The following is a 27,648-nucleotide window of genomic DNA, read 5'->3' on the forward strand; positions in this document are numbered from 1 at the left end:
TTTTACTTTTAGTCTGTACTCTCTCCACTTCCTTACAGTATGTATTATCGTTTCTTGCCCTTAGATATACCATTTCCACAAGGAACCTTGATTAGCTTTAGGTTAAATGTAGAAGCCAATGTCTAAGGATGTAATATTATTGCCAGTGATTTATGCTTACTTTCACATTTTTTCTTATAAGTTAATATAGTATGCATGCCTATGGGACATAAAGCCATGTTCATGAATGCATGTTAGGTGCCAGATCAAGTTATTAATGAATCAATCAATTCACAATTAATTTTTGATGAGAAAAAATTAAAACTTCATTATCAGTTGCTTCAGAAATATATATTGTACTATCATTTACTGTTTTAATCATACTTTCTATGTCAAAAAATCCTATATTTCTTCCTAAGAAGCATCATGTACTTTGAATATCATCTGTCAATTACTTATATTAATTTACAATTCCATAACAGTATGGAGGTATTCCCTTTGATCCGTATTTGCAATCACATTTTATCTTTTGTCCTTGCATAAGGTTGACACCCTTACAGGCTTGAGGTAGTAGCCCATTGTGGTATTGAATTGTATGGTCCTGATATTTGGAGATATTGAGATTTTTAAATGCCATTTGACCAACTGTTTCCAAATAATGACTACTCAGATCTTGTTTTCATTTTCAAAATCCATTTTGTGTCTTATTTTTCTATAGTTGTTTGAGTTCCCTATGCACTTTGTATATTAATCCTTTATTAGATATATGAGCTGTTGCTATTGATTCTAGTTAAACTTTTACATGGGCATCTAAGAAATATATTAGCAAGAACAATAATAAAAATCAATCATTCCATTTATATTCTTAATTAAATTAAATATAAAATAAAATATCACAAGATTTATATTTATATATGTTCACTTTCTGATTATTAACAATTATTAAATCATTATATATATTAATTTATTTGACAACATATAAACAGCTTCAGAATTTCAATGTTAATATTGCCACTAAAAGTAAAATTACTAAGTAGATGCTGAATTGTCTTTTCCTTTTTAGTGATCTTGCTGTATCAAAGAATGCTGTTTCAGTATTCTGTTCAAATATCACTTGAAAGAATCATTTTTCTGTATGTTTATTTTACTAGTTTAACATTATATTAAATTTGTTTACCTGGGATTATTTTCATTTGTAGAGTTTATTATTATTTTAATTTAATTATGCTTTGAATTGAATAAAACACATGAGCCAAGTTCTACAAATAAATGACTCTTGCCTGGGACTCTGATCAGGTAATTACTCAGCCTTCATTAGACACAAGAAGGCTGATACATATATGAACACACAGAGAATGTTAAAGCACACACAAGACCTGACCAGTTTCAAAACAGACAAAAAACTATCATTGAAGGGGTACGTGAAGACAAAAAACAAAAAACAAAAAAAAACAAAAACAAAAAAAACCCAAAAAATAAAAAACAAACAAACAAACAAAAAACCTTATCTCAACCATTTCCAAAAAAATTTGCAATTGATACTTGCTTGGAGATGGAAAATTATTTTTCTCTAATGTACTGTCACTGGGTGTATCAACCACATTGTAGGGCAATCCTTAGTCACAAAGGTCAACATAAAGCAAACTATTGTATAAATGTACCACATTTTCTGTATCCACTCTTCTGTTGAGGGACATCTGGATTTTTCCAGGTTCTAGCTATTATAATTATTATGTGGCGGTGCATGCAGAAGGACTGGAGTATTACAAATCCATTGGAAGAACATACGCTGGCGTGACTACCCAGTTCTCCCAGAAACTAGACCACCAACCAAGGAGTGTACCTAGAGTGATCCATGGCTCCAGATACATATGTAGCATAGGATGGCCTTTCCTGGCATCAATGGGAGGGGAAGATCTTGGTTCCCATTGAGGTTTGATGTCCCAGTATAGGGTGATGCTGGAATAGTGGGGCGGGAGAGAGAGAGAGAGTAGTTGAGTGGGGGAGTACCCTCAAACAGGCAAAAGGGAAGGGAGAGGGCAGATGTGGGATGAGTGGCTTGTAAAGGGGTGACTGGGAAGTGGGATAACATTTAAGATGTAAACAAATGGAATGATTAATAAAAAACAACAGACTCAATATTCGTTGTTTTATTATTTTGTATTATTGTTTGGTGTTTACTTGTTTCCTTGTTTTAAATTTTTTATATTATTATTTTGTTTTGTTTTTAGTTTTTTTAAGAGAAATAAAATGAAGTTTAAGTGGGTAGAGAGGTTGAAAGGTCGGGAGAGAATTGGAGGAGGGGGAAGAATGTGATCAAAACGTATACAATTTTAATAAACATTAATATACAATTTAAAAATAATTAATAAATTATTTGAAATTAGCAAACAAACATTAAATGACCTAAATTTTTAAGTGTGAAACTACACATTATACAAGTCTTAAGTAAAATCCTTCCTATTGACTTATATTCCCTTTGAAATAGGGAAGATATGAGCACGGCAAACTGAAACTCATTCAAACATACTTAAGTAAACTTATTTTGGAAAGATAAATGAAGGAATATGTAGGCATATTCACAAAGGAACTCACACAATATGTACTCACTGATAAGTGGATATTAGCCCAAAAACTTAGGATACCCAAGATATAAGATACAATTTGTTAAACGCATGAAACTTAAGAAGAACGAAGACCAAAGTGTGGACACTGTGCCCCTTCTTGGAATTGGGAACAAAACACCCATGGAAAGAGTTACAGAGATAAAGTTTGGAGCTGTGAAGAAAGGATGGACCATCTAAAGACTGCCATATACAGGGATCCATCCCATAATCAGCTTCCAAACGCTGACACCATTGCATACACTAGCAAGATTTTGCTGAAAGGACCCAGATATAGCTGTCTCTTGTGAGACAATGCCGGGGCCTAGCAAACACAGAAGTGGATACTCACAGTCAGCTATTGGATGGATCACAGGGCCCCCAATGGAGGAGCTAGAGAAAGTACCCAAGGAGCTAAAGGGAACTGCAACCCCATAGGTGGATCATTATTATGAACTAACCAGTACCCCAGAGCTCTTGTCTCTAGCTGCATTTGTATCAAAAGATGGCCTAGTAGGCCATCACTGGAAAGAGAGGCCCATTGGACTTGCCAACTTTATATGCCCCAGTACAGGGGAATGCCAGGGCCAAGGGGTGGGGGTGGGTGGGTGGGGGACTAGGGGGGAGTGTATTGGGGACTTTTTGGATAGCATTGGAAATGTAATTGAGGAAATTACCTAATTAAAAAAAACACAAAAAAAAATGAGAGTCATATATGTTAGGTATAAAATCTTATCAAAGCAATCTAGTTGGCATAAATGGGTCAGCAAATTGTATTTCCATTATAATTTCATCATGAATTTTCAAATAGCTCTCATGGCCACTTGTAGTAGAACCTTAATTTTCATAAGACTCAAGAAAGATTATCATGAGGTATCCAGGTGGTTCATTTATACAACTCAGCTATTAAAAACAATGAATTTATGAAATTCTTAGGCAAATGGATGGATCTGGAGGGTATCATCCTGAGTGAGGTAACCCAATCACAAAAGAACTCACATGATATGCACTCACTAATAAGTGGATATTAGCCTAGAAACTTAGAATACCCAAGATACAGTTTGCAAAACATGAAAATCAAGAAGGAAGACCAAAGTGTGGATACTTCATCCCTCCTTAGAATGGGGAACAAAATAACCATGTAAGGAGTTAAAGAGACAAAGTTTGGAGATGAGATGAAGGAAAGACCATGCAGAGACTGCCCCATCCGGGCATCCATACCATAGTCAACCCCCAAATTCAGACACTATTGCACATGGCAGCAAGATTTTGCTGACAGGACCCTGATATAGCTGACTCTTGTGAGGCTATGCCAGTCCCTGGCATACAGAAGTGGATGCTCAGAGTCATCTATTAGATGTATCATATAGCCCCCAATAGAGGAGCTAGAGAAAGTACCCAAGGAGCTGAAGGGGTCTGCAACCCTATAGGTGGAACAACAATATGAACTAACCAGTATCCCCTGAGCTTGTGTCTCTAGCTGCATATGTAGCAGAAGATGGCCTAGTCAGCTATTAGTGGGAGGAGAGTCCCTTGGTCTTACAAAGATTATATGCACCAATACAGGGGAACACCAGGGCCAAGAAGTGGGAGTGGGTGAGTTGGAGAGCAGAGTGTGTGGAGGGTATAAGGGACTTTTGGGATAGCATTTGAATTGAAAATGTAGAAAATATCTAATAAAAATTGTAAGAAAAATAGAAAGATGATTATGCCTTTGTAGCCAACAGTCAAAAAAAGGAATAAAGAAATCCTGAAACTTCACTTACTTCTAGAGAAAGCAAAGTGCTACAAGGGAGTGAAATTCACATGTAAAAACCTCTGGTTGAGTGTCTCAGCATGTATATTTTCCTAATTGTTCTCACTAGTGCTACACTACCTATCCTGATACTTTCACAAGATTTCAGAGATGAACACACTTGCTTTTGAATTTTAAGCTACAGAAAGTTTGAGTTAAATATGTCCCCTGTATTTATAAGCAAGCAAAAATCAGAGAAGGTATTTTTACAGCAGAAACTGTATTAATATAAATGACTGCTACTTTTATGATTTGAGATATATTGTATGCATTAAGCTATTGTGACCTATTTAATATATCAATTATAAATGAAGGGTGATGTTAACTAACATAAGATAAACTATATTTATATGTACAAAAGTTGAAAAATTATTTTTCCAGTGTCCATCTCTAACAGATTAAAAGAACAGAAATTAAATCCAAGTAAATTAAAAGAATATAAATATTATCGAAAGAGAAAATATAAAATGTACACAATCCTATATATTTTAAGCAATCTTTTCTTTTGTTTTAATCAATTTTATCTTTTGTTTCAAACTTCTCCACAAAGAGTATTTCAGGACCATATTTCTTTTAAAAATATTTCTTATCTTTTAAAATTATGTGTGATTCTGTGTGGGGTATGTGTAGTTGTGCCAGTGCCTACATAGACCAGAAGCATTGATCTCCATAGAGCTATTGCTACAAGCAGTTAGAAGATGTCCAATATCAATGCTAAGAGAGAAAACTAGATTCCTCTGAAAGACCTGTACCTTCTCTTAACTTCTGTGTCATCTCCCTAGCCCTAGAGAAACACAAAAGATCAAGAAATTAATGTAAAGACAGCTGCAGAGTCATTAGTGGAGCACAAAGGAGAACATACCAGCAGAGAAACAGCAAGGATAGGCTGGCTCTACACAATGTCAAAAGCTGAAGGAATTAAAGCTCTATGGTCTTCTAGAGGCTTCTGGCAGCATTTTGTCCTACCATCACTCTGGTTTGGGACACTTAGCTTCCACAATACTAAGACAATAAAAATCTGTTTGTTTCAATTACAATATTTGTAACTAATTCATTGCATCTCTTCTACAAAACTAATAAAATACCCAGCTACATATTCATTAAAGATTAAGTGCAGCAATATATAAAAAAAACGTGTATACTGTTAGCATTACTTTAATGAAAGACATAATTACTAAGAAGGCGAAATTTGTTACTCATATTTGTTTAAATAGAAACAATATAAATTGAGACTAAACTAATCCTACTTCAGTTTGATATTTTTCCAATAAAAACAACTATACATTAAAATGTATGGGATTTCATCAATATGATAAAGAGTAGAGTTTTATTTTTAAGGAAATAATGATAAGATTGCCTTTAATGCACATAAGTCATAGATATTTACTCACTGGTACATAGAAAGAAAATACCATTATTATGAATAAAAACCACTGATGTTTTCTGAAATTTCCTAAATGCTTCTTTTAACAGGACATGTTATACTGTCTATGTAATCATATATGGTTATCCAGGATTTCAGTCACGATGGAGCAATTTCATAATATTAATAACAGTGTGCATGGGTGTTTCTATCTCTAATGACCAAAAGCTTCTAAAAGTTACTGTGAGATTTTCATGACCTTTTCAAATTACTTTTATTAGTTTTTTGGCTGTTACCATACCCTTTAAAGTATTGAAAATGCTTGAACAGGAAGTAGCTAATAACAAATTCTTTATTTTTTAACTTATGTATTTATTCATATTATATCCCTATCGCTGCTCTCCATACTTGCCACCTTCTTCCACAATTTTTTAAAGAAGATTTTGTAGAAATTGAGCCTAGGACTAATATTTTTAAAAATTTACTTAGTCCTTTTTTCTGCCAGTCCTCTAAATCTGAAATTAATTTGTCTTAAGCTCCATCAGAACATTTTCAAAATGTTTTGTGGTACTTATAATGGATGTAGTGTTTGTTTATTCATTTATTACATATTCATTTTATATTCTGCTCACTGCCACCCTTCCTGAATTCCCCACCCACAATACTTCCCCCACACTCCCTCTCCCTTCTCCACTGAGCAATAGGGGCCCACTTTGTATCCTACAAACTCTGGCACAGCAATTCTTTTCAGTGCTAGGCACTTCCTATCCCAGTGAGGTCAGACAAGGCAGCCCAGCTAGAGGAACATATCCCATAGACAGGCAACAGATTTTGGGATAGCCCCTGCTCCAGCTGTTTGGGACCCACATGAAGTTGCACATCTGCTAGGTATCAGGAGAGAAACCTGGGTCCAGTTCCTGTATGTTCTTTGGTTTTGATTCAATCTCTGAGAGCCCCAAGGGTTCAGGTTAGTTGACTCTGTTGACCTTCCTATGGAGTTCCTATCCCCTTCAGCCACAATCCTTCCTCCTATTTTTCCATAAGAGTCCCCAAGTTCCATCAACTGTTTGACTGTGAGTATCTGCATCTGTCTGAGTCAGCTGTTGGGTGGAGCCTCTTAGAGAACAACATGCTCCTGTCTGCAGGCATAACAGAGTATCATTAATAGTGTCAGGAATTGAGATGCATCTCAAGTTGGAACAGTCATTGTTTGGCTGTTCCATCAGTCTCTGCTCCATCTGCAATTCCTGCATTTCTTATAGACAGGATACACTTCGGGCCAAAAATTTTATGGGTGTAATTTGGCAATATTAATAATGGCGCTCTTGGGTGTTTCTATATGTAATGAACAGATAGACTTACCAGAAGCTTTTAAATGTTACTGGGAGATTTTCAGGACTTTTTTCTTTAGTTTATTAGTATGTTGTCTGGTATAATACCTTCTAAAGAAGTTTTGAAAATATTTTAATAGTAATAACTAATAAATTCTTACTGTCCGATAGCTTGCACAATGACATATAAAAGAATCACCTAAAATACTCTTACTTATTAATTCCCATTATTCAATATCTATTGCTACTCTATTGTTAGAATGTCAGTTCTAACAAAATGTGTTCTAAAAGAGAATAAACTCTGGAAATTAAATTCATATACCTATGATTTTATAAAAAGAAAAGTACAGAAAAAAAGACCAATTATAATTTAAAGGATGCTGGAGTGCAGAAACTATATTATTATAATTGAAAGAAGCATCATGTGGTTCTAAAGAACATATGAAATCAAAACATTTAAAAATAGATTTAACTGGACAAAGAATTATCAAATAAAACTGTGATAATTGAGTATTATATTCCAAAATTAATTTTATATATTATTTATATTTTATATAAAATAAAATTAAGATAAAGACAATAGGTTGTAAAATACATAACTCTATAGAAAATCTAGAAAAATAACATATGGTATATATGAGAAAGTAAGATAGATGAAAATTTTTAATAATGTGAAACCCTGAGAAAATTTTTAAAAAGGAAGACTGAGGTATTCAATTATAAGGAATGTGAAACCACTATCCAATAGAACACAAAATAAAATGGAAGAGAAGACTATTAACTGTTATTACATCTGACAAATGTACAATTAATGTCAATAGTAATAGAAGAATTTAAATCAAAAAGAACAAAAATAGTAAGTGTAATGAACCGTCAGTAAAATAAAAAATTGAAAGAGAAAACAAAACATCATCATCATTATCATCTTCACCATCAACAACAACAAACCCAAACCAGATATATCATGGAAATGCCAAGCCTTACTAATAAATAATGCCATTTGAAATAATATTGAAATGCTATTTTATGCCCATCGAGGCTAGGAAATAAGAAGTCAACTTCAGGCAAGAAAGCCTGTGATTTATTGATATACTTTTGCAGTATGAACTAGTATTAAATGGGAAGCAGTTTAGAACTATATATTGTAAACCATAAAATTTGAACCACTTATTTTACTCTTGGGATTTCAGCATAAGGAGATGTTTTCTACAGCATTATCTATAATAATCCAAAATTTGGAATACATATGTATGTCAAAACAGTTGAATAACTGAATTATATTATAGAAACAGTATTCAATTATAACTATAAATGTATGATGGTTTGGAAACATAAATGAGGAATTATTAAATAAGGAGGACATAATTTAGAAGACAGTAAATACATATACCAAATGTGGAGATGTTGATTTAACAAGTATTTATTTTAACATCTTGAATTTTACCCTTGAGATCTCTGTTTAGTATGCAATTATGTACAATACCACTTTTGATAAAGGTATAAAATTTTGAACAACTATCATTTACTTTCCTATAAATAACAGCAATAAAGTGAAGGGTAACATTTTCTAAAATATATTTACATCTCTACTAACTGTGTATCTAGGCAATGAACAGCAGCCATAATTCAAGGAAAATGTGAGTCTTTTCAAGCATTGCTAAAGTATTTATGTAGCTGGGTTTTTAAAACTACTTTAACTTAATATTCAAGAATTTGTTTATATTACTGTATTAATTAAAATCCTTTTGCTGTTGCATACATGAATGAGGGTTCAAAGCAATTGTTTCCTGATTAATTTCAGAGAAGTGATGAAATTTGAATTACATAGTTAATTTTAAAGGTGTAAATTGGTCTTCAGGTTCTCTCTTTAGAGTATTGATTTACAGTTAGACATAAGACTTGGCAAGTTAACATGGTCAAAAGTAGAAATACTGCTGATACAGTAAAAATAAGAGTGATTCTAAATCACCGTCTTAGTAACAAATTATTGTTTGTATAAAAGGAGATTTCTGAACATATGGAAATACTATATTATGTAAAACATACAAAATTATCTACTGATCAACATTGTGACAAACTGCATTTGTTTCTATTTTCTTAAAAAATAGTATAACCTTACTAGGTGTTGTGCATACCTTTAATCCCAGGACTCAGGAGTCAGAGGCAGGTGGATTTCTGAGTTTGACACTAGTGTGATCTGTATATGGTATGTTTGTGGGAATGTATTCCTTTGTGCATATGCACACATTAATTCATGCATGTGTGTATGTATATGTGCATTGAAGGTCTGATATAAATATCAGGCATCTTTCTGATTTGCATTTCATCATATTTATGAATACTGGGTATTTTACTGAACTGGAACCTCAGTTGGTTTACAAGATTGGATGATCAGTGAGCTATAAAGTTCTGGATTTTCCCACCTTCCAATCAATGGGATTAAAGAATACATTGTTAAACTCAGGTTTTTTTGTGTGTCTGCCGAGCATCTGAACTCATGTCCCCATGTTTGTGTGACAAGCATTTTACTGACAGGGTCAACTTCTCAGAATCTGCACATACATTTTCTTTCCCAGTAACTAATGACAGACATTTCTATTTATTTCAAATTTTTATTTTCATGTACAATCCTGTGGCTCACATGAAATTAGATATGATATGATAATAAAATATAACGAATATCTTGAAGTATAATCTGTGTATCATAAATGTATCTGCTGTAAATACAAAAATAAGTTGTATTAGATTTATACAATTTTGAGTCAATCTAAACCTATAATATTTCTTTTACTTTAATGATTCTATGTGTACTTGCAAATCAATATCCAAGGGCTGGAGCAAGGAATCTTAATCTGACCTTGCTAATTTAGGAATTCTTACTTGGAAGGAATATACTGATTTTGTATTTTCATCTACCCATAAATTTAACATAAACTTATGAATGTCAGGCAGCACTTAAAATAATATTTTCAAAGCGTATGAGTTTGACCCAAGTAAATTATATTTCTGTAAGGTTACTGCAGATTTGTAAAATATTCCATGATAATACTAAGTTGAAATCATTGTTAAGAGTACATATAATTAGGGGCTGGTGAGATGGCTCAGTGGGTAAGAGCACCCGACTGCTCTTCCGAAGGTCCAGAGTTCAAATCCCAGCAACCACATGGTGGCTCACAACCATCCACAACGAGATCTGGCGCCCTCTTCTGGAATGTCTGAAGACAGCTACAGTGTACTTACATATAATAAATAAATAAATCTTTAAAAAAAAAAAAAGAGTACATATAATTATTTAATATATAATGAAAGCTTATTATGTAAGCCAAATTTTATTTTATTTATTTTATTTATTTATAATTTATTTGTTAGCATGTACTGGTCTGGAAAAATATCAGCAAACATTCTGTTTCTGATGTAGGAGTCATGAATGGACTTTCCAAAGTGTTTATAGTGTCCCCAAAAATCATTATCAAAATGATTGTGGTGGTGAATGTAAATTGTGGTGGTTTTCACGTCATCAGATTCACAAAGTTTCCAATGTATTCCAACATCAGACATTTCAAAGTGATTTTGAATTTCCACCTACCAAGATACATTATATGGAAGATCTAAAACGTATTATGGAAATTAGGCATAGGCTCACATTTTATTCTTTACCTAGTTAACACTTAGAGCAAGATTACTTGAGTAATAATCATCATTGTGGTTGCCACTCATTTCCAGGCACATATAATTGCACAGCACAAAGAAAGAATGATTATAATATAGAAACACCTAGTCAGGTTCTGGTTTGACAACAGTAGAGCAGATACTTCAGTGGTGAGTCACTCAATTCATGCTATTTATTGACATAAAAATAAATAGATAAACCATAACATGACAAAAAAATAAAGCAAATCTGCCGTGTATCAAAAGGCGAATTCCTCAGTACATTTAATGGCTTTATCAGGGAATTATTAAAGACATTGGGGTTGAATTTTTTAAAAGAAATTTAATTTAAATAATGCAATGAAAAATTCTCCTTTATACTGTCTGAAATACTTTAATATACATTAGTTTCTTGCTCATTGATATTTAAAATCAATCAACCTGGGTTTGTAATTATGGCTAAATATGGGACACAGTTGACCTCCATTTGACTGACAGAGCCGAGAGTCTGACTCCTTTGTAGATCCTTGAAGAGAATCTTTTCTTAGCAGAGAAATGTAGGTATAATCCTAGGCTATATATCTTCATTAGTTTTCCTTCTAACATTGCATTAATAATTTGTCAAAATATACTCCCTTCTGCATAAGTCACTTCAAACCTTTCCTTCTTTTTTCTCTTTTGTTTATTGTCTCTATCATCAGACTAAAATTTAACCCTAACCCCCCCAAACAAACAAACAAACAAACAAGCTGGCAGTGAGAAATTCCACAAACAGATAATTTCAGTATAGAAAGAGCAGTGCATTTTCTTAGAAAAAAATAAATAAAAAAACCTGACAGGTACTGCAATGAGGAATAGCAAACTTTGCACTATAGTTTCATTTGATGGATTTATAGCTTGTCAATAAAGATGTTTTGACACTGCAGTGACATACATATACCTTTGACTCAGGAATGACAGCCTTTAATCTTCAGTCATGTATTACAGTTTTTAGGAAAAGACAATTACCTTGTCATAGATTTTGTCCCAAGATCCTTTAGGTAACATTCAATAGCTGATTTCTGTAAAGTCCTGCTCCTTTTGCTCCAACTCATTAGAGATGTGGAATTATCTAACTCACTCAACATCCTGTAAATTGACTGATACCTTTTATTTAGTTTTTATTAGAAATAAACTTTTCTCTTTTCTGAATCCATTTTTTATATTTACTTTCATATATTTTTCCATTCAGAATGTCCCCTAACCAGTGGATTAGCATTTTATAGCACATGCTTCCTTGGGAAATAATTGTCCAGAGTTCTAACCAGTAGCTATATAGAATGACTAGATTATGTTGAAATTTTTGTCTGAATTATCTGATCTCTAGCTGGTAATGAAATATCTAGATCAGAAGTAGAGCTCTGACAACCATTGGGATAATATAGAGTCTTAATGTTTTATCCATGCATTGGGATGAATTAGGATAGTATGCTATTAAAAATTTGTGGGGAAACCCTGCTAATTAAGGTCACAGTCAAACATGTCCAGATAGCTCCTCTGAGCTCAGCACAAAATGGAGTCCTCCATTTAACCACAGAGCTTCCCCTTCTCTGATAATATCTGGGGAGACCAAACCCCATCTTTTACCTGAGGAAGGTCTCATAGTTCTTGGCAAACGTACAGGTTTATCTTCCATTTTCCTGTTAAGAACCAACCCAATAAGTCCCTGGGATTACTGGGATGCCTCTCAATAGAAGTGAGGCATTAACACAGTATTTTAAACTCCAGCTAATTATTTCATTCACTCTGAAAACTCTTTCCCACTCTCCAGGGTTCATATATAGCTCTTGGTCACCCTGAATAAAGTATATGTGTACTAGCTATTTCACTGAAGATTGTCAGAGAAGGGCTTCTTCTAAATGCACTATAACACTAAAATATTGGCACTCCCAGCTGGACTGGGATCCTGTAGACCATATCCATTCTGGACTCAGCTTCATCCTTCCAGCCTGGTGTGCAGTGGCACCTGGACCTCCTGAGGGAGGAAAAAGGGGATGCAGTATGACAACTGGCCCCCAACCTGCATGGAACAGAAATTTATGGACATTTTGCAAAGTTGAAAGGAAAAGTAATCACTATATGGGCACCTATATTTGATTGTCTTAAAAGGCTTCATTTTGAAAAATGTAATACAAAGACTGAAAATAATTAATTTATAGTTACAGTAGAAATATTATGGGGGGCCATTTTGATTACAGCTGAAATAATTTTCTGTCCCAGTAAGAGTATCAGGTACAAGTATAGAATCAGTTTAACATGTCATTTTCAAAATATATAAATTCTAAATGAATCAAAGTTTCAACCAAAGTAGGTGTGTTACTAAAGGTAAATGCTCCTGTTGACAAATAATTTAAAACTGTATTTATTGCAATAACAAAAAGTTAGAGACTTGGTAAAAGCACAAATTCATTCAGTTCAGAGCTCTTAGAACTAGAAGTAAAACAAAACAAGGAGAAAAAAACCAAATAAATAAAACAGGTATTGGTGTCTGACCTTTTTGGTAGATTCCATATTTTGTTTCAAATCATGAAGAGAATAACAAACAATGCTACCTATAGAGAAGAACTCAGGGGCAAATGGTATGAAAACATTTAGAAGAGCTCACTTTTATTTTCTTTATGTTGTTGTTTGTTTTATTTAAGAAAGACCTGACCCTTTATCGCAGGGTTGCCTAGAGCTTACTATGCAGCCAAAGTTAGCCTGAAACTTTTGGCAGTCATCCTTTCTCAACCTTCATTGAAATGAAAGTTCATTCCCAGCTCAATTACCAACTCTCATAAGAATTTATATATTCCCATAGAAACTAACTTAGTCTTACAAGAAAGACATTTTTCTCTGTTAAATGAACCAGCCATATCACTGCATTGGTAGTCAACTTTGAAACAAGTTTTGGCCCTAAAAACCACATCCAGTTCACAGTAAATGGGCACATTTGGGTAAAGCCATAGGAAATTGTGGATTCACAAATCATTTGACAGCTCTGAAAAATAGGATACATTATCTAATAGAACCCTTATATTTGGGTACAAGGCAGAAATCTGACATGAAATCTAGTATCATGTTTCACTATAAAACAGTGAGGAATGTGATGAACCTAATATGTGAAAAAAAAGACCAGAAATAATCACATCTGGTCTTATGTGTCTCCCTCTTCTTTCTGGACTCACAGATGATACCACTATTTAAGGACCCCCATGATGGTTAGTTATTTTGCTGAAATGGGATCTTACATAACACTATGTCAGATAAGGAAACCAAATTCTCAGCAGAATATTTTGACAGAATTGTCTTTATATGACCTTTATTTCTGTGTACAGCCGAGACAGAGTCCAGGAATCCGAATCAAGAATGTAAAATTGGCCATGCTTGCAACCATTACATATTATTTACTGAAACAAGAATATATGGATCACTGGAACAGGCTTCCCAAAGAAAAATTCTTTTTCTACAGAATACAACAATTTCATTGAACCATAATCTATTATTAGTGAACAGGTACATTTGTCATCTTCTACTGAGTTAATTGCGGGGGGTGGCAGGAAGCAGCCACTTTGATAAAAAGGGTGATAAAGGATCTTGTACATAGTTCAGAGAGAAGAATATTTAGTTTAAAAGTCATTCAATTGTACATATCATATTCAGGTATAAAGATCAATAAGGAAGCACAACAAGCTCCATCTAATAAAAATATAGACTACCAGGAATGAGATTCTGAGCCATGTCAATCAAGCCACTGGGGCCAACAGAATTTCTACATTAAAGTAAGGGACCCTCAGAGATTGGGGGACACTGTAAAAGATGAGGAGGAAAGACATAGTAGTCAGAGGATTCCAGGAGAGAATGGTTCCCTGAATTAACAAAGCAGGGCTAATATGGGCTCACAGAGATGGAAAGCAGCAAGCATGGGGCCTTAATGGGTTTACACTAGATCCACTGAATATATGTTCCAGCTGTTAGCTTGGTACTCTTGTGACTCCTAACAGTGAGACTTTGAATCATTTGCCTGCTCTTCAGACTCTTTTCCTGCTGTTGGGTTGCCTTGTGCAGCCTCAAAATAACTTTTACCTTATTGTTGTATCCTGTTTTGTCATCTTTGGTTGTTGTCTCTTGGAAGACTGTTCTTTTCTGAAGAAGAAACAGAGGGAAGGTAGATCTGGAGAACAGATGAGGATGGGTCAGCTAGGAAGGATAGAGGGATGAGAAACTATGCTTGGGATTTATTTTTATGAGAGAAGATTCTATTTTCAATAAAGAAAATAAATTATTTTCTGCTAAAAAAGGATGAGAGAAAAATTATACTGTACTTGATAGACATTTCTGCTCAAAAAGTCAATTATTTTTAAATATTTCTAAATTTTCATTGATGTCATAACTTGGATTCATCCATGAAGAAGTATTTACATTCAAATGAGTATCTGGTTCTCATAAAATCCAGAAAAGGGTGAAATAAGATTTGGGGCAATTTGAGTTACAGGTGGTTGTAAAATACCATGAAGGTACTGTGATTCAAATCCTGGCCCTCTGGAAGAGAAGAGCAGTCAATCTCTTAAATACAGAGAAATTTCTAGGATGCCTGAGAATACATAATTTTGTAAAATATTCAAACTTTGAAAAGGAAACTTTTGAGTTCAAACTGCATAATTTTTCACTGATATGAACTGCTATAGAAACTAATGTAGGGTTAATCTATTAAGTTTAAATAAAGATTACTAGTAATCCTCTAAAACTACTGGTGATTTATGCAGATTTTTAATACTCCAAATATAATTTATTGGTATTTAAAACCAAATGAAAGTAGAAAATCCATGTGTTATGTGTTGTTTTTGTATGTTAAAACTTAAATATTTTAACATTTAAGATACTTGAAATTGTATCCTGTTAAAGTTGCAATCTTTTTACAAGAAAAATATTCAATTCTCTCTCTCTCTCTCTCTCTCTCTCTCTCTCTCTCTCTCTCTCTCTCTCTCTGTTTCAGGTTTACTATGTTTCATAAACTGGCTATGTCTCAGATAGCAAGACATCTGTCATCTTGCAAGGTGGAAACTGGAAGTCAGAAGTCCATTACTTGTGTTTTATAAATAAACAGTAAAATTATAGAATGAGGATTTTCATTAAAAACTGCTTGACTCCAGTACATCATTTTCTACATGGCTTCTATTACCTCTCCTGCTGTCCACAATAAATACCATTGATAATGAATTCTTTAACCTTTGAAATATATATATAAGCATTCTAAAAATGTACCATCAGATGTTAAGTTTCTCCTACAATAGAGTTTAAAATGTGTGATGGATAGCATACGATTTTCTTATATAAATAAATAATAAATCATTTTAATAGTTTGTACTGAAAATAAACCTAAGCATGATTTTCTGGTTTTGAAATTATGTCTTAAAAGTCAATGCCTATGTATGCTTAAATTAGTGAAATGAGTTTTAGAACATTTTTATTGCTTTTAATTTTTACAGTCCAGTGGTTGCCCCCTCCCTGTCTCTTCTCCCACAGTTTATCATCCCATTCCTCCTCCCCCCAAGAGGATCTTCATACACACACACGCACACACACACACACAGACCTACCCACTCCCTAGGCCCTCAAGTATCTTAAGGGTTAGGTGCATCCTCTTTCACTGGTGCTGGACCAGGCAGTCCTCTGTTGTATGTATTTTGAACCTCTGCTGTATATGCCTCAGACTAGCTTCTCTAAGTTGCCTGATTAGTAACTCAGTGTGCCAGTGATCTCAGAAGTCCAGGTTAGTTAATACAGATGGTCTTCCTATTAGGTTGCCCTGCTCCTCAGCTTCTTCCAGCATTTCCCTAAGGAACAAGGGTTCCCAAGTTCAGTCAAATGGTTGGCTGTAAGTATCTGAATCTGTCTCAATCAGCTGCTGGTAGAGCCTCTCAGAGGACAGGCATGCTAGGCTACTGTGTGTAAGCACAGCATGGCATCAGTAATAGTGTCAGAACTTGGAGATTCCCCTTGAAATGGAAGTGGGTTTTAGAATTTTTAAAGATAAATTACATTTTATATTTTATTAATAAGATAAAAATAACCATCTGGGAATAATTTTGTCTATCCATCTGCTTTTTAAAATTTTGTGATTATAATAAAATTACAGCATTTCTCACTTCCTGTTCCTCCATCAAAATCCATCCATATACCCTTTCTTATGCAAATTTGAAGTTACTAGACTATAGTATTTGAAAATTTTAAAGGAAAAAAAATTAAGCCCCATTTGAGCAATTAGTTAATCACAACTTTTATGTAATATGAAATGTTTTTCAGTTATTCTGAAAATAATCTTTGAACAAATGTTGTAACAGTGGGTCACTCCCTAAACTAAGTAGAGAACGCATATGAGTTCATTTAACCTAATCATTTTATTGAGTTTTCCTCATATTGTGTGGAAACAATTGTGCCTTATATACAAACATATTTACAAATTAACTCTTTAAGTTCAAGAGTGACCTTTCAAATTATTTTCATGCTCTTCATCCTGTAGTGCAAAACTTTACCTGGGCTTTATTTGCTCTGCTCCTTGATTTCCAAGAGAGTAAACATTAGAGTTAACCAGAATACCAGAGAAAAATCTTAGATTCTTTATTGCCACTTTAAAGGCCTAAGAACAGAATAAAGAAAGACAGGAATTTTCATGGACAGCATAGGGATGGTTTATATCAAAACTGAAATAATTTATTGAGATTAACAGAAATGAATAATTATAAATCAATTTTGTGAGTTCTATGGGAAAAGTGAAATTGTATTGTTACAATGTATTAGTTGATATATTAGATATATTTTGGCTACCGATATGATTATGAAAATTTGTTTTCTTCAGACATGGTCCCACTATACAATTCCCTCTACCCTCAAACTTACTATGTAGACTAGGCTGATCTTAAACTCACAGAGATCCCCCTGCTTCTGCCTCCCAAGTGCAAGGATTAAAGGAATGCACCATACACCTTGCCTGAGAATTTTCTTTATATGTTTAAATAATGATAGCTTTTTATTCTGGCATGCAGAAATTCAGAAGAAATAGGTAATTTAAAATTTAAAAATAACTATTTCTATATTTATTTTGTCACCTCCAGAATACACATAATTCTTTTGGTATAGGTTAATGAACCAGGGAAAATAGATAAAGGACTCACTTCATTTAGAAAATTTCATGTAAGTACATTCATGTTGTAATAAAGTTGTGAAACAGTAGAAAAGAAAATCAGTTGACAAGGAATATGATTAGGGAAGTTGGTTCTAGCTGTGAATTTTTGGTAGCTCCAGAATTATGTATAATAGCTCTAAATTAAACTTGCACTTAGAGAAGTTACTCATTGTGTCTCATGACAAAGATCTTCTTTGGTATCTCTTACGGCCCACTCTATAATAATAGCATATTCTACTATATTTACCTTCACAGAATATACAATTAGAGATTAAGGAATCACTATTGTTTGGATATTTCATGCTGAGTTTTCGTGTACCGTTATTATCAACATTTTTGACCTTTATGATGACCTTTCCAAACACAATCAACACAACAATCAAACTTAGCCCATATGTCTTACTCTGCACAAATACAAAATCAAAATGGATCAACTACCTAACCACAAGGTGAATGCAATTATATCAATGTAGAATAATCCAGGGTAACTCTTGAAATTATGAGTGCAAAAAAATGTATTTTGCATATATCCATCAAGGTACAAGAAATAAAAGCAGTCCCAAACAAATGGCAATATACAAAATTAAAAAGCTGCTGCATAAGCCGGGCGTGGTGGCGCACGCCTTTAATCCCAGCACTCGGGAGGCAGAGGCAGGCGGATTTCTGAGTTCGAGGCCAGCCTGGTCTACAAAGTGAGTTCCAGGACAGCCAGGACTATACAGAGAAACCCTGTCTCGAAAAAACAAAAACAAAAAAACAAAAAAACAAAAAAACAAAAAAACAAAACAAAAAAAAAAAAGCTGCTGCACAGAACAATCAATACACTGGAACTTTATTTCATAGAATGAAAAATATTTATTTTCCACATTTTGCAAAATAAAAAAATATCCTTCCCACCATTCATCTCAAAAATATTAATAAATAATATGCAAGGAATTGAAAACAAGCAATCCAATTAAAATATGCAAATGATCTGAATCAACATTTCACAAGAGAAGTAATAGAAGTGGCCAAACCACACATGAAACATTTACTATTAGTGAAATGTAAATCACCTCTACTACTAGGTGTCAGGTCTTTGCAATTGTCTATTAGAAAATAATAAAAGCAACAATAAATGTACTACTGAAGATACAAAGAACAAGAAACTCTTATGCACTGTTTGGAAGAATGTCAACTAATACAAGTTAATGTAAGTCTAATAGTAGACTAGAACAGATAAGCATCAAGAAACTGTATATGTGCAATAATACTATTTAATAAAAGGTAACTTGTACCTTGAAAGAAAAGAAATAACCATGTCTTAAGAGATATATAATATCTACAGAAGTAGAATGCATGATAACTATGGGAAAATAATGGAAAGTAGAAATATTTTTGAAAATTTTAATGGAAAAAATAAATATTACTTAAATTCATTAAAATAAAATAATGCTCTGAATTCTATAAAGCAAAAATCAATATAGATCTTATATGAATGAAGGAATAAAAGAGATTGTTTAAGCAAAAACATAAAAATTTATCTGAAATAAGAAAAGTTCTATTAGAAACAAAATAATTGGCTCAAATAGAAAAATGTCCATCCCCCCTCAAAAAAATCCCCCCAAAACAAACAAACAAACAAAACCAAAATGGCAGGCAAGGTGGCACACACCTTTAATCCCAGCACTTGGGAGGCAGAGGATTTCTGAGTTTGAGGCCAGCCTGGTCTACAAAATGAGTTCCAGGACAGCCAGGGCTATACAGAGAAAACTTGTCTCGAAAAACAAAAACAAAAAACAAAACAAACAAAAAAAAAAAAACAAAAAAAAAAAAAAAAGAAAGAAAGAAAAGAAAAATGTAGTATGTTATGAATTTATGATTATACATCTCCATTTGAACTAATATAAATAATGTAAAAGTGCCAGTCAATAGCATGGATTATTATACTGTGTTTAAAAACAAGAAATAGGTCTCAGCTGCTCTGGAGGATTCAGACTCGATTAGTGAAGTACCTCTGATCCAACCATGACCAGGTGGGCTAGAGTTACTACTTCAAATAGTAAGCGACCCCTGTCAGCAACATCATGGGAGGACATGAAGAAGGGGTCTGTGGAGAGAGCAGACCAAAGCCTTCCAAATCGTAAGCAGTGTCAAAGCAGTGGGCTGTCCCTTAGAAATGACTCACCTCAAGCAAAACGCAAAAAGAACAAAAAGAAAAAAGAGTACTTGAATGAAGATGTGAACGGATTCATGGAATACCTGAAGCAGAACTCACAGGTGCTTCACAATGGACAGCTGATAGCAGCCGACAGCCAGGAAGTGAGGGAAGAAATTGCCCTGGCCTTAAAGAAGGACAGTCGACAGGAGGGAAGGCGGCTAAAGAGACAGGCGGCAAAGAAGAATGCAATGGTGTGTTTCCATTGTCGACAACCTGGCCACGGAATTGCTGACTGCCCAGCTGTACTAGAGAGTCAGGACATGGGCACCGGCATTTGTTACCGCTGTGGGTCCACGGAGCACGAGATGACCACGTGCAGAGCTAAAGTAGACCCCGCGCTTGGTGAATTTCCTTTTGCAAAATGTTTTGTCTGCGGAGAAATGGGACACCTGTCCAGATCCTGTCCTGATAATACCAAAGGAGTCTATGCTGATGGTGGCGGCTGTAAACTCTGTGGCTCCGTGGAACATTTTAAGAAAGATTGCCCAGAAAATCAGAACTCAGATCGGATCATCACGGTTGGTCGCTGGGCAAAGGGAATCAGTGCAGACTATGAAGACGTGCTGGATGTGCCCAAACTGCAGAAACCTAAAACCAAAGTACCCAAAGTTGTTAATTTTTGATACTAATTGGTACAGTTGTTAATTACCACCTCAAGGTTACTTTCCAAAGTCAGCCTTTAGAGATAGAAGCTGGGCACCTGTGGAGGCAAACCTGTGTTACAGACACCACTCTGACCTTGGTGGGCTTAGCTTGCCTACAGTCAATCTATCAAGGAGTACAAGGGGATTAATTACACTCTCTAGAAATGTGTGTGTGTGTGTGTGTGTGTGTGGTCTATCTGTCTGTGTCTGTGTGTCTGTCTGTATTTGAAGCAGATTCTATGTAGCCCAGGTTGGCTTCAAACTAATAACCCTGCTCCAGCATCCAGAGTACTGTGCCTAAGAGCATCTTTTAACAGATGGAACTTAGAAATGACTAAATGCCTCTATACCTGATTATAGCAGTCATCACTATAAATGTAGATTATGAATCAAAATTGACCCCTAAACAAAGCACATGCTTTTCAGCTTGTGAATCAAAAAATATTTTGTTATATGCTCTTAATTCAGAGTATCAATTTTTTGTAATAGAAATTTATTTATATGTTGTCACAAAATCTGTAATTCTTAGTACTGAATAAAATTATATCAGCTGTTAAAAAATAAAAACAAGAAATATTAATAGATATGTAAAACTATAAAACAGTTATGAAGACAGGTTAATATTAAATCCAAAATATACAATTTGTACTTTCTGAACCATATCCCAATAAAATCATTTGCTTGGAAAATGTCTTAAAATAATAAATGAAAACGAAAAGAGTCCATGAAGATATTGTCAAAATCAAGTAGAAGTGACTGAATTAGTATGGTACAAAGATAATCTGAAAATAAGAAATAGCATAGTTTTTAAAAATGTAATGATGAAGGAAAATAAAACCTGACAGAAATGATAATATAATATGAGTGCTGATTCACAGATGGGAAAATCATGAACTTTCTTTTTTCTTTCCTTTGTTCATAAATAGAACAGGTATTAGAGGATCTGCAGAGAACCACAAACCAGAGCTTATATTTCCAAACAATGAGGTACAATGAAGCAAATAATACATATCAATGAATACAAGGTTCACTTATTCTCATAGATCATATAATAGAAAATCAAATCTCATTAAACTTTATGATATATATGGTATAGGTTTTCAGATCACAGGAAAAGAAAAATAAATGTCTAAGAATTTTTAAAATTAAAAAATTTAATAATATACCTTCAGTAATAAAATGATTAAAATTTAAAATTATAAAATCTTTGAGTACATTTTTTTATAAAAGATCTAATGATGAGGCCATTTGCTACAATAAAGATCTCACCCAAATTACAATTAAAATATCAATATTTCAAATGCATAGACACTAGATAACAGAATAACTTTATAATTGTAGGTGTTTACAAATAGTATGATGTTATAATTACATATTTAAGAAAGATGAAATAAAGAAATAGAAAATATATTGATGCACAACAATGTAAAGCAGTACTACAAATGGTAGGAATTAAAAAGAGCAGAAGGGCAGAACAGGAGAACAGAGACTGGTTTCAATGCAACGTTTTGTAGACCAGGGACTGGAAGAACGCAGGTCCACAGATATGTTATAGACTTTTGAGTTGCACATGTATTAAACAAGCTGTCATTGCCAAGGATTTTATATATTCTCTGTATATCTTTAGACTGTTTATTTTATTTTTTTATTAAGTATTTATTCATTTGCATTTCCAATGCTATCCCAAAAGTCCCCCACACGCTCCCCCACCCACTCCCCCAACCACCCACTCCCACATCTTGGCCCTAGCGTTCCCCTCTGCTGAGGCGTATAAAGTTTGCATGTCCAGTGGGCCTCTCTTTCCAGTGATGGCCGACTAGGCCATCTTCTGATACATATGCAGCTAGAGACACGAGCTCCAGGTTACTGGTTAGTTCATATCGTTGTTCCACCTATAGGGTTGCAAATCCCTTTAGCTCCTTGAGTACTTTCTCTAGCCCTGGGGGCCTTGTAGTACTGCTGATGTGTGAATAGGTGTAGTTCCTGGAGGGCAGTCAAGAACATCAAGCCAAACCAGGGGTCTCTTGACCTAACTGCTATATCCCCCAAGATGCACTGCTTTTGGCGCTTTGTGTTATTTCGGTTAGTCCGAAAGTGCAAGTAATAAGAGCACTTCTTACTCCTAAGACTCTCAGGGATGTTTAGGCACACCAGCTGTTAAAAACAGTTACAATGTCACAATTCAAATATCTGTTTCCTCTTGTTCTTAGAACTGGACTGTTCTTTCCAGGATGCTATACAGCAACTAAACTACCTTAATATATCTGCTCTGTTTCACTAGCTTGTGAAAGGTACATCTTTTCCATTGAGACTCACCTCATCTATCCAAATAAAAGGCACACAGTACTTTTAAAAAACTGTTAAGCACTCAGGAATAGTAAATGAAATACAAACTAGGAAAAGAGGGAAAAATCAAGGAAGCTAAATGTTATTTTTAGTAGAGTCAAATTTTTTATCCTCTAAATGATTCAGAGAAAAATATCAGTAAGTCACAAACCCTATGGTGAGTGGAGGTATTACTTGAAGTTTTCACCATGTTTTACCTTCTTTTAACATGTTAATTTAACAAAAATAAGGTGATATAGAATATTAAGACAAAAAAAGGCATTACTTAACAAGAATAACAATGAAAGATGTGAGTCAAGTACTCCACCCCCTCCCAAAACACACATTTGCTATAATCTCAGGGTCTATGCCAAGTGTGTGAAAACTCATTTCCCTATTATTTCTGAAATCTAACCCTACTTTATAAAGACAGTCATGTTGCCACATAGTTAATGCAATATTTCTTCTGAGATTCTCACCCCAACCAGGGACCTGTGTTGAGTGCCTCTTCTCTACAGAGGAAACATAGCATTCCTACATTTCTCCCTCTGTGATTCTGACCCCCACTATGAGGACCTATGCAGAAAGACTTCTTCTACACATAGCCTTCTCTCTTGATATCCAATTTGAGGATCTGATAATTATCTTCTTGCTCCATGGGAATCTCTCATTTCTTCTTTTTACTGACATGCACTAGACTACCAACATGGATATGTTCTGAATATTTCTATTCCTATTAACTGTTACTTCTAAATCTCCCTAGGATTCTAATTTTGGCAGAACCTTCATGTTCTACAAGGAATATGTTCTGAGTATTTCTATTCCTATTAACTGTTACTTCTACATCTCCCTAGGATTCTAATTTTGGCAGAACCTTCCTGTTCTACAAAACACCTGCTAATGAGATCAGAAACAACGTTTCTCTAGCTAAACTATTATTATATCTGCTACTACAGTTATGGATCAGGACTGAGTGGCTGCAAGAATGAACTTCAGACATCATCTAGCTGATCTAATCCTACCAAGCTTCATTAAGAGCAAAACAGTTCTAAATTCTTGCTCAACAACAGTGGGCCACAATGGAGGAGTAGAGAAAAAACTGAAGGAGCTGAAGGCATTTGCAACACCATAGGAAGACCAACAATATCAACCAACCAGACCCCCCAGAGAACCCAGGGAGTAAACCACCAATGAAAGGGTACACATGGAAGAACCAATCACTCTAGCTGCATATGTAGAATTAGAGGGAATTGTCTTGCATCAATAGGAGGAGATGTACTTGGGCCTGTGAAGGCTTGATTTCCCAGTTTTGGGGAATGTCATGGCAGTGAGGTGGGAATGGGTGTGTGGATAGGTGTGGTTGGGTGGGTGGGATGGAAAACATACTTACAGTAGCAGGGGGTTGGGGGAAGGGAGAGGGAGGATCAAGAGGGGAAACCAGAAAAGGGGATAACATTTGAAATGTAAATACATAAAATATCCAATAAAAATATACAAAGATTTATACCAATGAAAACATTAAGCCTTTAACAATATATTAATTCTGTACCAATGCAAGAAAAATATAACTTCAATTTTGCATCAAAATATGAAGATTACTACCTATATAAGATTATGTGTATATAATGCTTTAAGAGTAAATTTAATAACCTTTCTCAAAAAATAGTGGGTCAAACATCCGTACCAATAGACATAGCCAACAATGAAACTCAAGTTGTTCAGGTGTCATTGTGGTAATATAACATTGGAAAATAAGATAATACATCTCCTCCAAAAATGCCATAGTAATGTTCTGAAATGACAGCAAGATAATAACACTCAAGACAATTTTGCTAATAGAATATGGGTGGAAGAGATTATGGGGCTTATAGTATTCAGAGTGCATGTTCAACATGCATGGAATTATTAGAGTACACACTTAATATTTAAAAAGAGAAAATTGACAATTCTCATTGAAAGTCACATAGTAGGTACTACACAATTGATGTTTCTTTTTTTTTTTAAATTTTTAATATTTTTATTACATATTTTCCTCAGTTACATTTCCAATGCTATCCCAAAAGTCCCCCATAGCACCCCCCACTTCCCTACCCACCCATTCCCATTCTTTTGGCCCTGGCATTCCCCTATATTGGGGCATATAAAGTTTGCAAGTCCAATGGGCCTCTCTTTCCAGTGATGGCCGACTAGGCCATCTTTCGATACATATGTAGCTAGAGACAAGAGCTCCGGGGTTCTGGTTAGTACATCATGATGTTCTGACAATAGGGTTGCAGATCCCTTTACCTCCTTGGGTACTTTCTCTAGCTTCTCCATTGGGAGCCCTGTGATACATCCAATAGCTGACTGTGAACATCCAATCTTGTGTTTGCTAGGCCCCGGCATCGTCTCACAAGAGACAGCTATATTTGGGTCCTTTCAGCAAGATCTTACTAGTGTATGCAATGGTGTCAGCGTTTAGAAGCTGCTTATGGGATGGATCCCTGGATACGGCAGTCTCTAAATGGTCCATCCTTTCATCACAGCTACGAACTTTGTCTCTGTAACTCCTTCCCTGGGTGTTTTGTTCCCAATTCTAAGAAGGGGCACAGTGTCCACTCTTTGGTCTTCATTCTTCTTGAGTTTCATGCTTTTAGTAAATTGTATCTTATATCTTGGGTATCCTAAGTTTTGGGCTAGTATCCACTTATCAGTGAATACATATTGTGTGAGTTCTTTTGTGATTGTGTTACTTCACTCAAGATGATGCCCTCCAGGTCCATCCATTTGGCTAGGAATTTCATAAATTCATTCTTTTTAATAGCTGAGTAGTACTCCATTGTGTAAATGTACCATAATTTCTGTATCCATTCCTCTGTTGAGGGACATCTGTGTTCTTTCCAGCTTCTGGCTGTTATAAATAGGGCTGCTATGAACATAGTGGAGCATGTGTCCTTTTTACCAGTTGGGACATCTTCTGGATATATGCCCAGGAGAGGTATTGCTGGATCCTCTGGTAGTACTATGTCCAATTTTCTGAGGAACCACCAGACTGATTTCCAGAGTGGTTGTACAAGCTTGCAATCCCACCAACAATGGAGGAGTGTTCCTCTTTCTCCACATCCTCGCCAGCATCTGCTGTCACCTGAATTTTTGATCTTAGCCATTCTGACTGGTGTGAGGTGGAATCTCAGGGTTGTTTTGATTTGCATTTCTCTGATGATTAATGATGTTGAACATTTTTTCAGGTGCTTCTCTGCCATTCGGTATTCCTCAGGTGAGAATTCTTTGTTCAGTTCTGAGCCCCATTTTTTAATGGGGTTATTTGACTTTCTGGAGTCCACCTTCTTGAGTTCTTTATATATATTGGATATTAGTCCCTTATCTGATTTAGGATAGGTGAAGATCCTTTCCCAATCTGTTGGTGTTTTTTTTTTGTCTTATTGATGGTGTCTTTAGCCTTGCAGAAGCTTTGCAGTTTCATGAGGTCCCACTTGTCAATTCTTGATCTTACAGCACAAGCCATTACTGTTCTATTCAAGAATTTTTCCCCTGTGCCCATATCTTCAAGGCTTTTCCCCACTTTCTCCTCTATAAGTTTCAGTGTCTCTGGTTTTATGTGAAGTTCCTTGATCCACTTAGGCTTGACCTTAGTACAAGGAGATAAGAATGGATCGATTCACATTCTTCTACATGTTAACAACCAGTTGTGCCAGCACCATTTGTTGAAAATGCTGTCTTTCTTCCACTGGATGTTTTTAGCTCCCTTGTCGAAGATCAAGTGACCGTAGGTGTGTGGGTCCATTTCTTGGTCTTCAATTCTGTTCCATTGGTCTATTTGTCTGTCACTATACCACTACCATGCAGTTTTTATCACAATTGCTCTGTAGTAAAGCTTTAGGTCCGGCATGGTGATTCCACCAGAGGTTCTTTTATCCTTGTGAAGAGTTTTTGCTATCCTAGGTTTTTTGTTATTCCAGATGAATTTGCAGATTGCACTTTCTAATTCGTTGAAGAATTGATTTGGAATTTTGATGGGGATTGCATTGAATCTGTAGATTGCTTTTGGCAAGATAGCCATTTTTACAATGTTGATCCTGCCAATCCATGAGCATGGGAGATCTTTCCATCTTCTGAGAGCTTCTATAATTTCTTTCTTCAGAGACTTGAAGTTTTTATTATACAGATCTTTCACTTCCTTAGTTAGAGTCACGCCAAGATATTTTATATTATTTGTGACTATTGAGAAGGGTGTTGTTTCCCTAATTTCTTTCTCAGCCTGTTTATTCTTTGTGTAGAGAAAGGCCATTGATTTGTTTGAGTTAATTTTATATCCAGCTACTTCACCGAAGCTGTTTATCAGGCTTAGGAGTTCTCTGGTGGAATTTTTAGGGTCACTTATATATACTATCATATCATCTGCAAAAAGTGATATTTTGACTTCATCTTTTCCAATTTGTATCCCTTTGATCTCCTTTTGTTGTTGAATTGCTCTGGCTAGAACTTCAAGTAAAATGTTGAATAGGTATGGAGAAAGTGGACAGCCTTGTCTAGTCCCTGATTTTAGAGGGATTGCT

General features: G+C 34.8%; 1 pseudogene; it reads left to right on the plus strand.

The window, feature by feature from the left end:
* Nucleotides 1-19,880: 19,880 nt before the first annotated feature.
* Nucleotides 19,881-21,306, plus strand: LOC147004794 (zinc finger CCHC domain-containing protein 9 pseudogene; annotated as a pseudogene).
* Nucleotides 21,307-27,648: the final 6,342 nt, after the last annotated feature.

The sequence above is a fragment of the Mus caroli genome, unplaced genomic scaffold (assembly GCF_978045245.1).
Source record: "Mus caroli unplaced genomic scaffold, Mus_caroli_1 scaffold_5, whole genome shotgun sequence".
Classification (NCBI taxonomy): Eukaryota; Metazoa; Chordata; class Mammalia; order Rodentia; family Muridae; genus Mus; species Mus caroli.